This window comes from Montipora foliosa, chromosome 12 (assembly GCF_036669935.1).
Source record: "Montipora foliosa isolate CH-2021 chromosome 12, ASM3666993v2, whole genome shotgun sequence".
NCBI classification, from domain to species: Eukaryota; Metazoa; Cnidaria; class Anthozoa; order Scleractinia; family Acroporidae; genus Montipora; species Montipora foliosa.
In genome coordinates, this window is record NC_090880.1 from 26,980,275 (window position 1) to 26,993,632 (window position 13,358).

Genomic DNA, 13,358 nt, shown 5'->3' on the forward strand with positions numbered 1-13,358 from the left:
AACTGAGGGTGGTGAATGCTTTTTTCAAAGTAAGGCCATCCAGTTAAAGGTTATAGCTCCGTTTCGGTTATTTGACCCTGTTTGTTGGAGCTGTCGCGTGGGTTTTCTTACGTAATAATCGACGGAAGTCGCTAATAAATACCTTATTTGATACGTAGTACAATCGCGTCCTTAAGTGTCAGAAGTTAACTATCAGAAAGCATTTTTCTTATAGGTTCCACTGCTTTTCCTTTTAGGCCCGGAGATTCTCCATTGCTACGAGTAATAAATTTAAGCTTCGGGAAAACTTTTTTAACGAGTGTTTGCATCTGAAAAAACGAATTATAAGAGATGCCAACCTATGGAAATCTAAAATCTGGAGATTTTTTCCAGCCGGTCTCCCCACCCCTCCCCCAACCTACCCCCTCCCCTCCTCCTCCCCCCCCCTCCCCCCCCCTCCCCCCGTTAAACGCACTCACCTATCCCCCAGTAGCTCCTTCAGAATACAAGAATATTCTGCCACCATTGTGAATTTGCGGGAAAACGGGGTACTTACGTCAAGAATTTTTATTGGTTAATCGGAGATCCAATCAAACAATCGGTTATATGGCTATGTCATTTTGTTTAGTTCTATTAAAACGTGTTTGGAACTCAGAGATGAAGAAGTGCATTAAGAAACGATGAAACGAGTTTGAAAAAATCGATTTTTTTTAAAACTTGGGGATGCAATTTGAGTCTAGAATGGAGAAACGTCTGTAAAAGGTTCAGAGTCGTTTTTATCCGGGAGATTTAATGACCCGTACGGGAAACCGGGAGATTCGTTCCGTATCCGGGAGAGTTGGCTCGTATGAATTATTACTAGTAGAATCGCTTACAACTTTGAAATATACTGGGCGCAGCCGTCTTAAATAATTCAGTTATGTCGTTAATAACACTTATTAGTAACATTAATTGTCACAATTATTCAAGATGGTGGCGCCCGGGTAATTTGAAGCAAAAAAATAGCGATTATGAAATTCATTTATTTCCAATGCAAACGCTTTTTTGCGGGAAAAAAAATGATGGTAAACAAAAGTACCTGTGATTTAAAGTAATTTCTTGGTAAGAGTGGAGGACCTTTATAGAACAAGATGCTTCGAAATAACGTTTGATAACTTGGTAATGTTACGGGAAATTTGTTTAGAGGAAAACTTCTTTTGGTGCAATTGTTCAGGTGATTATATTCTCGCATTCTAACTTTTCAACACTGGGCGATGTGATCATAGTGTGGGTGCTAATTGAAAAGGGTACCTCACCAGGAAAAGATAAACACCTTTAAACGATAATACAGTTTCATAAGGGTGTAGTTCTAAGGGACACTTACTATAATAGGAGGAAGGATTTAAAGACAGTCCAATTCACTTGTAAAAACCCACAAGTTAAACTAAGTGCAACGGTGATTCGACTACAGTCGCTCAACTGGGCGAAATCATGAAAGCATGAAAGCCAAGCTCACCCAGATGACACACTGTCCAAGTCCTTCTTCCCATTGAGGCTTTCGCTCAAAAGTCTTAAACGTTTTAAAGCCAAAATCATTTAGTATTGTGCGTTGTACACTCTTTATTTTTTATTATTTTACAAAACAGAGACTAAAACAAATGTAATACTTTAAAATAAGTATTGAAATAAATAAATAAATATTGTAAAAGTAAAGTATTGACAGGAAAAACTAGAACAAGGCAAACAAATGTAGAAGATCGAGCCATTGGAACCACCACAAATAAACAAAATGCTACAAATCTACTAATGAAACTTGCGGTAAATAAAATCAAACAGCTAAATAAGGCAAACTTCTGAGTAGTTACATGAGTTCGCCATTAACCTTGGAATTTCCTGATTTTTCGTTTAAATGAAATAAGGTTGCTGCTGGAACGAACATTGAAAGGTAAACTATTCCGCCAAAGTTCCACCATTTGTATTGAAATATGAAAATTTAAAATTGGACGTCTTTGCAAATTTTTTCCTTAGTTCAAACAGTGATAACCTTTTAAGAATGTGATGATCACTAATAATTAGTAATTTCCAAGTTCAGATAACCATTTAAACTTTGTATAAAAAGTAAGATCAGCCATAAAGCGTCGTTGTTGAAGAGATCTCAAATTAGTGAGCTTTATAATCACTGTCAGATTTGAGGATCATTCTTGAGGCCCTCCTCTGTATACGTTCTTATATTGAAGACTACGACAAAGAAAATAAAGAAAAACAAGAAATTAAACACTGCTTATGCGAATTAGCTCTCACGAAACCGTCGTTAACTACTTGCAGGGTTCGTGGTCGGGCAAAACTCCTGCAAGTGAACCCACTAAAAAGAGACGATCTCTGCAAGCGCATTTGGACAAACGACTGGTCATGGGATCACGCTTAATACGGAAGGAAGAATTAAGACCAAAAGACAAAAAGATGAAGTACGAGGAAAACACGAATAGCGAAATAACGATACCCCAGCTCGTAGCTGTCAGAGAAGTTAGTCTCAATGCAACATCGAGTAAAAGGCGCAGAGCGGCCAAAGAAGCAAACAACAAGTACAAGAGGTCGTGGACGCAGATGGGGAAGGGGGACCAACTGCCGAGGACATTTCCTACAGAACGTAAATACTGTTGAGGAGATAAAAGAGAAGTGCGTAAAATCCACGCGTTAATCGTAGAAAAGGAGACTATTTCCTTGTCGAAGATCTCCCGAGATATGAAAGCTTTCTTTGCCGCAAACTAAGCCGAGCAGTTACAGTTAAAGGCGAAACACCCCTCGGAGTGAAATGAACAGCGAGAACTATCCACATCCGACAACAACAACTAAGGAAACCTATCCATTTTGAGAGGAGTGGTTCTATTAATTTCGCGCAAGACAAAGAATAATAAAAAAAGGGAGCGGTGACAAACATTAAAGTATAAAAAAGCGCATTGTTTGAAATTATTTATATGACGTTTCCTATGCTTCGACAAACATCCTCAGAAGTAACCGTTTACTACGAATTTAAACTTTTTAACATGTAACCTATTAAGTAACTACTTATTAACAATAATTGATTAATGAATTAACAATTAGTTAACAGTCACTTCTGAGGATGTATGTCAAAGGATACGAACGCCAAGTAACTAATTTCAAACAATGCGCTTGCATGTTTTTGTCACGCCGTTTGATGCATAGTTCTGATTTCGATAAAGACGGCAATCAATAATGCCGTGCAAGCACAGTCGCAATTCCCCTCCCCCTCTATCTGCAACCTCGTTCCCAGGGCTTCTCCCTCATTTGGGGGCGGGGCTTTTTTTACCGCCCCGCCCCCATTTTTTTCATCAAGATTTTTTGAAACAAACAACATATTTGCTATTAGAGGCAAAAACCCCTTCCTATTTCATTGCGTGTGTGAAGAGAAAAAACTCAGTTGTGTCAAATATGTGCAATATTACACCAAATTAAAATTTCAGGATCAAACCGTTTCCATGAAGAACCTTTTCCTTGAATAATGAAGCACACAAAATAGACGACAAGCTTTCTTTCAAATAATTCTTGACTGTCACATTTCCAATTATGTTTTTACTGAAGACTGTGCAGAGTTGATCACAGATCCACTTAAGGTGTTCGATTTGTTCTGTCTTTGTTGAACCCATAAGTTACCAGAGAATTTTCCATTTGGTTTCAGTGTTCTACATAACAGCACACTTGGTAAAATTAGAAATGCAGCTCACTTTGATTTGGGCTCGAGGGGCGACAGATTGTTGTCGAAGTCCATTACTCGTCGCTTGTTAGATTCCACCGCCTGTCTTGTTCAGTATCCAATTGACTTGCCATTATTGAACTTCATAAGGGTATATTTTGTTGAAAGATCCACTAAAACGCCGTTCGCGATGACTTTCGACACCATTGCCGGTTAAGTTTATCATTCTACTGTGTCCACCAGAGAAATCTACGCATTTCAACTACCCTCTCGATCCTAAGAAAATACGAGCAGAAGGCTCTATGCACAAAGATACCACTTAGCAGGGGAGTGACAGGCCAGACTTTTACCGACACGGAAAAAAAAAAGAATACCGAACAAATGCCACTCACTTTCCGACTGGGATTGCCCTACGGCAACCCAGTAAAAATACAAAATGTACATAAATAATTAAAATAAAAACTTAAAGATGAAATATATCATTTATTGCAGTTAAAAGGCGTTCCGATATCGATGTGTGTACAGTGCAGGGACGAGTTGACTGTGGTTGGAGGAAGTGCTGTCGGAGAGAGAATTTAGCACCAATTAGTTAACATGAGTCACTTCTGAGGATGTGTGTCTAAGCATACAAACGCCAAGTAAGTATTTTCAAACAATGCGCTTGTTTGTTTGTCACGCTGTTTTAGTCTCAATTTGGATGCATAGTTCTGGTTTCGATAAAGACGGCAATCAATAATGCCGTGCAAGCATATATAGTCACGATTCCCCTCCCCCTCTATCTGCAACCTCGTTCCCAGGGCTTCTCCCTCATGTGGGGGAGGGGCGTTTTTTTATTGCCCCGCCCCCACATGAGGGAGAAGCCCTGGGAACGAGGTTGCAGATAGAGGGGGAGGGGAGGCGTGACTATGCTTGCACGGCTCTCCTGGGACTGGGGCTGCGTGGGAGATTGAATTATCATTCAACCCCAGCCCCAGTCCCTCAGAGAGCCTGTTCGCAGGCTTATTGATATTGCTGTCTTTATCGAAACCAGAACTATGCATCCAAAATAGAGACGCACGGCGTGACAAACAAACTTGTGCATTAATTAGCATAAATATTATACTTATTTTAATTATTATTATTATATCAATTATTTTTATTTAGAAACAGTATCAGGTGTTCCGATGTGCGTACAGTGAGTGCAGGGATGAGTTGACTGTGGTTGGAGGAAGTGCTGCTGAACCCTGCTAAAACCAGTGAAGCTACATCATGGGAACTCACAGTTAATATGAGCAACTCTTTGTCAGCTTTTTAACTTGTGCAGACAAGCAGAAGTGAATTACTTGGTTCATCTCTTTTTTCTGTCAACATGTTCATGGCAGGATCATTGACTCAATGGTAAGAATTTTCAAATGGGTTATACGTCAAGTTTAGCTTTTAACGTACTATTGTTCTGTTAATTGAAGGAGAAAAGTTTAAACTTGAGAAGAATTAATTCACTCTTTTTCGTTTGGAGCTGACCATGTTTAACTTTGGAGTCTGCTTTTTGAAAACCTCAAGGTTAACTTAACCTTGTTATTGGGATTTTGATGTTGCCCCTGTCTCTTCCAACCCTAAACTAAATACATGTAGAAAAATTATAAAGGAAAAGCATGTTAGTAACTACTTAGAGTAACTTCTAATTACTGGAAATGTAATTGGCATAAAGGAGTTGTTTTCCCTATCCAGTTATATAATTCAGTTTTGTCGTTTAAATAACACTTAAGGTGATTCCTTAGTAATAGAAGATGTTGTAAGATTTTCCTTAAACTTTTCTCGATTGTTCCCTACATTATGGTGACTCGAAATGTGCAATTAAATAAATAGGTCACCCAGCTCGTTCGCGAGATATAACTTCCTCAAGTTACTCATTTAATCATTGCGACTTCATCTATCAAGGACAAGTTTGTTCTATCGGTTCAGGCTACGTTTTGCAGAACAGGAAGCACAGCTTTGATGTAATTCTTTAAATAAGAAAAGAGGTGAATTGTAATGCTCAAAAGGAATAATTAAACGTTTGTTCTATGGCGGGTGTCTGGGAAACCCGAAGAGCAAAGAGCGAATAGTCGCGAATAGTGAATAGTACGAACAGTGCGAATAGTGGCGAATAGTGACGAATAGTCGCAAATAGTGGTGAATAGTCTTCAATAGTCACCGCCTTATGCTGAACAATCTCGTAATCAAAGCAAATAATATGCTCACCTGTCGTCGAAAGAGAGTTTCGTGCAAAAATATAAATCTCTTTCATTAATACATCAAGCTCATGATCATCTCCTCACACAGTGGCGCCCGAACATAAATTTTAGATACTCACATTTCACCATCCCCATCTGTGCTGTCCGATCTGGCGAGACACGTTCTGTAAAAAGGAATAAAATCAAAATGTGAGGCAAGTGGTTTGTGATTAAAGAGACAAACGAGGTACTCTGATAACCGTTGCGTTAATTAATTATCCAAATAAGTAACAGGATTTCAGTGCATTTATTACCTTTTCTTCTCAGGGCTGAAGCTGTCCTTCGCCAACACATCTCTGTTTTTTTAGCGGAAAATCCCATCCATTGTTGCTGCGCTGTTGACCAGGAAGTACTGGGTAACAAATTTGCGTCATTTCATCACAATCCCCCCCCCCCCCCCCACCACCCATATTTGCCACTATTTGTTACTATTCGTCACTATTCACACTATTCGTACTATTCGTGACCATTGGCTGTTCGGTATTCGCGACTATTCGCTACTCGCTATTCGGGTTTTCCAGACACCCGTGCTATGGCACAGGCACACGTCTTGAAAAGGCACTGACTACAAATATTTTTCGGGTGCGTGATCTCGAGGAGACAATTTTGTGTCCATGAGTGATGGCTTTCCTGTAACTTTTTTGACGTAAATTTTTTAAAATTTTTACAGCACTTAGGTGATGAGTAAGAGAATAAAATTATGCCAAAAAAAAGATAGGTCACCAACCTCGTTTAGGAAAGCAAACCAAGCTTCACCCCTCGACAAGACGTCTCCCTGATAGCAAGGTTTCCCTTTCACTGTTGGACTGAAATGCTCTTTAGCATCATCAAAGCTATCACTCGACTTTTTGTTTTGCGAGAGTCTAAAAGGTTTCTTGTTTTGCTCTTTACTGCTGTGCTCTGAAAACGGCCATTCTTCTTCTTTCTAGCGAGGTTTCCAGCAGGAAAGGTCGCCATTTTGAAATGTTATTGGCCACGTTCGATATATCAATATTCAAACATGGCTACGAGTCTATGGTTAAATTCAAACATCGTTTAGTTTAGAAATATGCGTTTAGACTTGTGACACAAAGAAAACAGAACTGAGCCGTGAAATTTGACCATAAAGCCTCTTTGCCATTCCTTAATACGAACGTGGCCTACGCTGTGTTATGTGCAGAACAGGATGCGCAGTGCAATACTAGGGAATCACCTTAATAACATTAGTCTAATAGAATTAATATTAACATTTAGTAACATTGTCACAATAATTATCCAAGATGGTGGCTCCCGGTCAATTTGAAGTCAAAAACAAGCGGACAAGCAGGAGTTAAGTACTTGGTTCATCTCTTTTTGCTGTCAACATGTTTATGGCAGGATCATTGACTCAACGGTAAGAATTTTCAAACGGGTTATATGTCAAGTTTTGGCTTTTAACTTACGTGTTGTCCTGTAAAGGCCCGTGCAAATGCTCGCAACATTGTTGGCCAACAAGACGCAACATTGTTGGGCCCAACATGTTGCGAGCGTTTGCACACCATGTTGTGTGTTGTGGCTTGTTGTTGCAACTTGTTGGAAGTTGTTGGATGAAGTTTGAGACTGGTCAAACTTCAGAGCCTAAGAAGAACCAGTTTAAACTTCAGGGCCCGGTTCCTCGAAAGCCGATTGACTTAATCCAGGATTAGCGTAAACTTTTGTTTCACATTTTCAACTTTTTGGTGAAAGTTTCTTTTGCTTATTTTTGTTTTTCAAGATTGACGTCTTCTCATGTAAAGTTCTGCCAAAAATCTGCGTTGAACAGCATTTGGGAGTAGAGAGATACACTGCTTGGTTAATTTTTAATCTTAGATTAGCATTAATCGGCTTTCGAGGAACCGGACCCAGGGGAATTAATTTTTTTTCGATTGGAGATGACAATGTTTAATTTTGGAGTCCGCTTTTTTAAATCCTCAAGGTTAAGTTAACCTTGAATTTGGGAGTTTAATGTTGCCCCTGTCTCTTCCAACCCTAAACTAAATACATGTAGAAAAATTATTATAAGGAAAAGAATGTGTTAGTAACTACTGAAATATATAATCTTTTGCAGTGAAAAGGTGTTCTGATGTGCATAATTATAGTGTAGCTGGGACGAGTTGACTGTGGTTGGAGGAAGTGCTGTCGGCAGAGAGAATGTGCTTTTTGAAGCCTGCTAAACTAGTAAAGCTACATCATGGGGAAACCACAATTAAAATGAACAACTCTTTGCCAGCTTTCTAACTTGGACAAGCAGAACATGAAGTACTTGGTTAATCTCTTTTTGCTGTCAACATGTTTATGGCAGGATCACTGACTCAACGGTAAGAATTTTCAAATGGGTTACACGTCTAGTTTCACTTTTAACTTACGTATTTGTCTTGTAAAAAGAATAGCTCCAAACTTCTAAAGAATTCACTTTCTTACCATGTTGTCTGAAATGCCCATACGCACTCCTTTAAGGTTTTGCAAAGGCAGCAAAGGCCTTCCATTGTTCGAGTTAGTGCTCAAAATTAGTCAACTTAGTTGAATTGAAATAATTATAATAATAATAGTAATAATTTATTCATATTTAAATTATCGTGAAAAGGAGAATCTTGAGGTTATTTATAATTTTTTGTCCTTTATTAAAAGATGATGTACGTACTAAGTCATTCTATTGTTTTTTGACAAAAATAGAGTACTTAAGACAATTTACTCTTCTTGATTTCCTTTGTATTTATATACATGATTTGCTTGTGTAATTTTACTTTAACAATATTCAAAAACAGAATTTTTGTGAGAGGTGCGCCCACCTCATGGTTATAATGTGTGCTTGACTCCGGGGAACATTGTGTTGTGTTCTTAGACAAGACACTTTAATTACTCTCACGGTGCGTAGCTTTCTCCACCCAAGTGGGTACCGGCAAATTTATTGTTGGAGGGTAGCCCCGCGATGGACTGGCATCCCATCCAGGGGGAAGTAGAAATACTCCAAGTCGCTTCATGCCATGGAAACTGGGATAAGCTCCGGCCTCATGGCCGCACTGCCTTCTGGCTCATATGCAGAGACTTTTCTTTTTGTAGCATTCTACTATTAAGAGTGGGACTTGTAAGGAGAGTGCTTTCTGATAGTTATCATCATCTGACACCTAAAGACACAATTGTAGTTTGTATCAATAAAGTATATTAGCGACTTCTGTATATTCTTCCATACAAAAGCCCATGCGACAAAAGCCCAAGCCCAAGCTATAACCTTTATTTGGACGACCCTACTTTAAAAAGAGCATTGGCCATCCTTTAACGTGCCGTTTTTAGAAAGACAACTAATTGCATAAAGAAATTAACTGATTAGAGTGTAATGTGAAGTATCTACCCCATATGAACCATGTGAGCATTAGCCCTACTAATGGAAATGGACCCACACAAGGGTTAGATCACCACTGCTCTACCGACTGAGCTACAAGGTCAGACAGGTGCAGGCCGTGGAAACTGAAGATGTTAAAGTCACGGCAATGAACATGTACAAGGAAGGACTACATTTTTGCAAACGTTGCTTCACGGCCAACGTTTGCAAGAATGTAATTCTTCCTTGTACTTGTACATGTTCATTGCCGTGACTTTAACATCTTCAGTTCCCACGGCCTGCTCCCGTCTGACCTTGTAGCTCAGTCGGTAGAGCAGCGGTGATCTAACCTGAAGTTCGTGGCTTCAATTCCCACCTTGGTCAGAGTTTTTCTCTGTCCTTGTGTGGGTCCATTTCCATTAGTAGGGCCAATGCTCATATGGGGTAGAAACTTAGCACTTCATATTACACTCTAATCACTTAATTTCTTTGTGCAATTAGTTGTCTTTCTAAAAACGGTACGTTTAAGGATGGTGAATACTCTTTTCAAAGTAAGGTCGTCCAAATAAAGGTTATAACTATATTTTGGTTATTTGACCCTGTTTGTTAGAGCTGTCGCATGGGGTTTCGTAGAGAAACGAGAATATATAAAGTCGCTAATAAATACTTTATTGATACAAGCTACAATCGTGTTAGGTGTCCAACAAAGGTAACTATCAGAAAGCACTCTCCTTATAAGTCCCACTGCTAAAAATTTAAGCTGACAGTGGGAAAAACTGTTTTTAATGAGTGTTTGCATCAAGTAAAAAGATTGTGTTCAATAATACTCTTGGAATCATAGGCAGAAACCTGTCAGAGCTCAGGTTCAGTGGTGAGAGCACTCGCCTCTCACCAATGTGTTCCCAGACTCTGCGTCATATGTGGGTTGAGTTTGTTGGTTCTCTACTCTTCTCCGAGATGTTTTTTTCCGGTTACTCCAGTTTTACACTCTTCTCAAAAACCAACATTTGATTTTATTTGCATCAATTTGTTGATTTCAGTGTACTGTGTCCCCAATTAGTGCTCCAGCGTTAGAATGACTAGACACTTGAATAAAGTTCCTTTCTTTCTATTTTTTTTTTTTTTACTCCAGTAACATGTTGAAGATGCGGTCAAGAGAAAACCTTGGGCCTATGCTCTGGAGAAGATGATAGGAAGTAAAGGAGGTGGATGTTTCAGCTATCACTTCAAGTATTTTAAACTCTTGTATGACTGGATGAAGAAACAAAGAAAGGAGATCGGTGATGCTCCACTGGGGTGAGACGAGTACCCTACAATGACTTCTACATGACTACAGACTGAACAAGTTAAGGCAGGTCCAACATCTGGGATTCCTTTCCTCATTCCAGTCATGTTTTACTTTAACGTGATGGTCTTAGCATTTCCATTTGCAGCGTTGGTTTGGTAAAAATGTTTTCAAAAGCAGTAATAGACTCAAGGGCAATGCTTAATGTGCATCCCTTGTTTGGTTTCTGTTGGGTAGGCATATACGCTTAAGGTGCATGCTCGGTCTATAACCATGAAATTGAATTTTTTGTGTGACTTGACCGAAAAATGGTTTTGGGGTTCCTTTTATTACACAAACAACTTGTTATGCACGGAAAAAAGAGGAAAATTGTACGACATCTTGTAGAAACTTAAGCCTTTTTTCCAGCGACTTCTTGTTTATCTATAACTCTATAGTGTAAATTCTCGATATTGATCGATTCACATACTGAAGACTCTAAAACTTTTTATTTTGATCAGCAATAAACTGCTTTTGCTCTCCTGAAATTATTTTACATAGCCATGGATGGACCTGTCAGTTCTGCAGCCATTCAATTTTTCCATTTTTTTCACTCTGACAATTGAGGATTGTGAGCTTTTTCAGCTTTCTTTCAACTCCAACTCTGACTGTTTGTGCTCTAAGGATACTCTAAATTCTATAACATACTGATGATTTAGTATTAGGTAGATAAAATATAAGCGGGAGATCTGTATATGGGCCTTTACAATGGCCTTGGTCTACAATGGCGGGCCTTTACAATGGCGAGCCGATAGGCAAGCCATTGTAAACGTCCATACAGATTGGACGCGAATATTTTATCCTGCTTGTGAAATGAATACATTAAATTGAATGCAAAGTATTGTTATTTTAATCAGTAGAGATCTGTATCAAAAGTTAATGAATACTAATTAGCTGAGCAGGAGTTTGTATCAAAAGTTAATTCTACTGTTTAATAATAATATTCATCAACCCCAGTTGATTTGTATTGGGGTTTACAGTTGTGTACAATATGTGATGTGAATACTGTGCTGGGATTGGTTTGCAACCACAATTACAGACTTTATCTAATATTGTTTGACATTGTGTGACCCCCCTTTTGAAAAATCCTGGCTACACCCCTGCATTGTGGTCCTGTGTTTGGGCATCGATCCTTTAAATTTACAAATATTTGTGAATAACTTTTATTCTGTCTTGGATAAAAAAAAAAAAGCTCTGGTGATATCTGGTGGTTTTAATCTCTTAAACTATGATAATCATACCCCTACAGAAGAATTTGTAAATACCTAAAGTTCCTTAATTATGGTGTATCAGTTCGGGGAAATACTTACAGTTCTACTCTTAGATCCTTAACAATTCTACAAAAGAGAGCCATATGTATTAATTACTACCTTGTCAAAACCAAATTAACACTCTGAGCCTCTCCTCAAAGCTCTGGAAATTTTAAAAGAAAGGACATTGTTTTCTTTTACGTAGTTTTTATGTATCAGTATCATAACAACCCTCTTCCCTCATCTTTTGATAATTTCTTCAGGACAGTATCATCAATTTATCAATACAAAACCAGATTTGCTAAATCAATTAATATTACATAAAAAATATCAAAACTAACTATGGTCAATTTAACATTTGCTTTGCAGCTGCCAAAATTTGGAATAATTTAAACATCTACCCCAAAAAGAATTCAACAAGGAAGCATCTGGGCTCGGTTGTTTGAAAGCAGATTAACTTAATCCAGGATTAGAGTATACTTTTATTTCAAGTTTTAACTTTTCGGTGAAAGTTTCTTTTGCTTATTTTTGTTTTTCAAGATTGACTTCTTCTAATGTAAGGTTTTGCCGAATATCTGCAGCGTTGAACAGCTCTTGGGAGTAGAGAAATAAACTTTTAGCGAGAAGCAGAAACGAAGCTAAATTCAATACTTTATTCTCTCTGGAACACCACTCTCAGAAATTACAAAGACGCATGTGTTTATTGAAAGTCGAGGAGCAATAGAAACGCCCCCTCTAAGCATGCAAGTGTCACGGACAGAACAACAATGTTCGAGGCACTACAAACTCCTTGGTTAATTTTTAATCTGGGATTAGCGTTAATCGGCTTTTGAACAAACCAGGCCCTGGTATTTAGTAATGAAGTACTTAGTATTGTAATTTTTCATCTTTTTCTGCTTGCATGCATTGAGTCTTTTGACTGCGGGTTTTCCTTTTCTACTGTTATTTGATTTTCTTATGATATTATCTGTTCCTTAAAATTATCTTTTCAAGCTTTAATCTAATTGTTTTTTAATTTGCTCTCTGAGTGAACTATTAACAAATTTTAGTATCAATTATTTTTTGTGATTGTAATATGTTTAAATATGGTAAAAAAGCTTGTTGTTGCTGAAATATATTTTTGATTCAAGACAACATTTATTTTATGTAACCTCAGTGTTTGGCTCCTCCTCCTTCACTCTGCGGGGTGGGGTCTGTCACAAGCTCAGCCTGCACGTCCAAATTCAGAAAAACTGGCAACTAACAACTAGATGTAGTCTCATCAGTTGAGCTTAATTGAATTGATAAAATCTGCTTAAGTACTCCTGTTCAAAAGAGAAGCTTGATAACATGAAATAAAGAACTATGATTCTAGTTGAGTGTTTTTTTGATATGTCATAGACGGCTTTTGCATAGATTAGTAGGCTGCAGGGAGAAATGAATCCTTATAAATTAACAAATGAAGGAATGAAAGGAAGAATGAATGAAAAAAGTAGAACGAATGTAAAAATAAGGTTTAACCGCGCACCGGTGGCTCAGTTGGATGAGCACCGGGTTGTCACACGGG

The 13,358-nt window shown here is 38.3% G+C and overlaps 1 long non-coding RNA gene across 5 annotated transcripts in view; it reads left to right on the forward strand.

Moving 5' to 3' along the window:
- Positions 1–13,138, forward strand: part of LOC137979462 (uncharacterized) — a 24,335-nt gene extending 11,197 nt beyond the window's left edge. For 2 of the 5 annotated variants that reach the window (XR_011118341.1, XR_011118343.1), the window contains 6 exons: positions 2,284–2,634; positions 4,163–4,308; positions 4,814–5,047; positions 7,182–7,294; positions 7,988–8,237; positions 10,371–13,138. This is a non-coding gene — a long non-coding RNA (uncharacterized lncRNA). Of the gene's footprint in view, positions 1–2,283; positions 2,635–4,162; positions 4,309–4,813; positions 5,048–6,189; positions 6,279–7,155; positions 7,295–7,987; positions 8,238–10,370 lie in introns of all 5 variants that reach the window. The other 3 variants (XR_011118344.1, XR_011118345.1, XR_011118342.1) reach the window with 2 other exon arrangements.
- The last annotated feature ends 220 nt before the right edge of the window (positions 13,139–13,358 follow it).